At 50.9% G+C, this 2,571-nt stretch overlaps 1 pseudogene; it reads left to right on the forward strand.

The window, feature by feature from the left end:
• The first annotated feature begins 224 nt into the window (after nt 1-224).
• On the forward strand, nt 225-1,402 carry LOC103259935 (annotated as a pseudogene).
• Nucleotides 1,403-2,571: the final 1,169 nt, after the last annotated feature.

Consider the following 2,571-nt stretch of genomic DNA (forward strand, 5'->3'; position numbering starts at 1 on the left):
GGAAGAGGTGAGGAATCCCTCTGGGGTCTCTTTTTGTAAAGGCACTAATCCCATTCAAAAGGGCTTCATTCTCAGGGCCTAATTACCCCCCAAAGGCCCCACCTCTGAATACCATCAACTTAGGAGTTAGAATTTCAACATAAAATATTGGGGAGAGGGTAGTTTGTGGCCCAGGGGGTGAGCACTGGAGTTCCTTGTGGCAGAGGTGTGCCAAGGACAGGAAGATGCCACTCAACTGCATAGCTAAGAGGTCACCCCCAGAAGAAGTCATCCCCAAAAGCACGAAAGTGAAGGGCACAAGTGCTGCTCCCACAGCACAGAACCAGGCTTCGTGTTGCCACTGGATCAGAGTGATATGGGTCAGTGGGGGCTGGGTAAGAATGTGATGGAGAGGAAGAAGCCAGCCTTAGTGCTCATTCCAGAGGATGCTGTGCAGGCCAAAGCTGAGGTCATGCACACACCATGTGTCTAAGCAAAAGTGGGCAGGTTTAATCCTTTGGCTGCAAAGACAACTGTGCCCTGGGAAAGTGGAACTATAAGAGAAGGCGATACAGGTGACAGCTGGAGACAGTCACACAGCAGCTCTCACCGAGGATGGCCAGGTCTTCTTCTGGGGTTCCTTCCAGGACAGTAACAGTGTGATTGGGCTGTTGGAGTCCATGCAGAAGAGTATGGTACCCATGCAGATGCAGCCAGATGCACCCGTGATGAAGATGGACTCAGAAAATGACCACTTGGTGATGCTGACAGTTGATGGCAACTTCTATACCTTGGGCTGTGGTATAGAAGTCCATGTGCCTGAGTTATTTGCCAACCATGGTGGCTGGTAGGGCCTTGAATGACTTCTGGTTCCTAAGTGTGTGATGCTAAAATCTAGGGGAAGATGCGGCCATGTGAACTCCAAGATGCCTTCTGTGGTGCCTATTGTATGGCTTTGGACTCACATGTATGACTTTGGACTCTCTAACTTTCATCAGCTTGGAACTCCAGACACAGAATCTTGCTTCCTACCCCAGAATCTAAACCAAGTCCTGGGTGGGCTTCTCTGGTGGCCAATATCATACAGTCTGTGTGAATTCAGAAGGGAAAGCATACAGCCTGAGCTGGATTGAGTATGGGCAGTTGGGCCTTGGGGAAGGTGCTGAGGAGAAAAGCATACCCACCCTCATCTCCAGGCTGCCCACCATCTCCTCAGTGGCTTGTGAGTCCTCTGTGGGATATCCTGTGACCAAAGATGGGCCCGTGGCATGGGCACCAGCTTCCAACTGAGCACAGGGCAGGATGAAGATGTGTGAGCCGTGTGGAGATGTCAGCCAAACAGCTGGAGAACCATGTAGTCTTATCTATGTCCAGTGAGGGCCCGCACACATTCTTCTTAGTCAAGGACAAGGAACAGAGTTGATGAAGCCTTTACGGGCTTGGTTCCCAGCCTCCTCAACTTCCCTCACAGTACAGCAAAGCAGTAACAAGTACAGATTTTAGCATGCCTCTCCCCAGGCTTCATACGGTGTCATCTCCTGTTTTTTCCCATATGCAGAACAGAATCCTTTTCCTTTCTCTTCCTCCTTTTTTGGAATTTTCCTGGGAGCTGAAGGATGAAGGTATAGGGGATGTACAGGGGGCTTTTCAGAAGGAACCTTGCTCATCCCAGAGCTTTGTGGTTAGACCTTTCTTCCCATTTCCCTACCTTCCTGGGTCTTGGCTGCCATAGCTTTGGCATGAAATGCTGGAGTTCCTTGTGGCAGACCTGCACTGAGAATAGGAAGATGCCACCCAAGTGCATAGCTAAGAGGTCACCCCCAGAAGATGCCATCCCAAAAAGTAAGAAGGTGAAGGGCAAAAGTGCTGCTCCCACAGCACAGAACCAGTTTTGGTGTTGCCACTGGGCCAGAGTGATATGGGCCCAGTGAGCCCCATTGGGCTCAAAACTTCCTCCCCTGTGGGGATTTGCCACACTCTGGGTGAGGCTCAATCAAGCCCTCCTCTAGTCATGTGCCCCTTTTCTGTCTCTAACACAACAAAGGCAGACAAATGGTACAGTGGTCGAACCCAGCTGTCGTGTACCCATGCCTGGGGTAATCTGGAGAAAAGTGCAGGGCTACATGGCCATGGGCAACCCCAAGCCAAATATTTGGCTCTGAATAGGTGTCCATGGGACAAAAAAGAATGAATCAGACATGGTGGCTCATGCCTGTAATTCCAGCACTTTGGGAAGCCAAGGCAGGAGGACTACTTGAGCACAAGAGCTCAAGACCAGCCTGGACAATATAGTGAGAACTTGTCACTAAAAATATCAGCTGGTCATGGTGGTACACACCTGTAGTCCCAGCTACTTGGGAGGCTGAGGTGGGAGAATTGCATAAGTTCAGGAGTTCTAGTCTGTGATGAGCTGTAAGCATGCCACTACAACTCCAGCCTGGGCAAGACAGTGAGATCTCTTTAAAAAAAAACAGGGGCCGGGCTCGGTGGCTCAGCCTGTAATCCCACGCCTTTGGGAGGCTGAGGTGAGTGGATTGCCTGAGCCTGCGGGTTCGAGACCCGCCTGGGCAACTTGGCGAGACCTCATCTCTA

The sequence above is a fragment of the Carlito syrichta genome, unplaced genomic scaffold (genome assembly GCF_000164805.1).
Source record: "Carlito syrichta isolate Samal-C Ts95f unplaced genomic scaffold, Tarsius_syrichta-2.0.1 Scaffold303068, whole genome shotgun sequence".
NCBI lineage: Eukaryota > Metazoa > Chordata > Mammalia > Primates > Tarsiidae > Carlito > Carlito syrichta.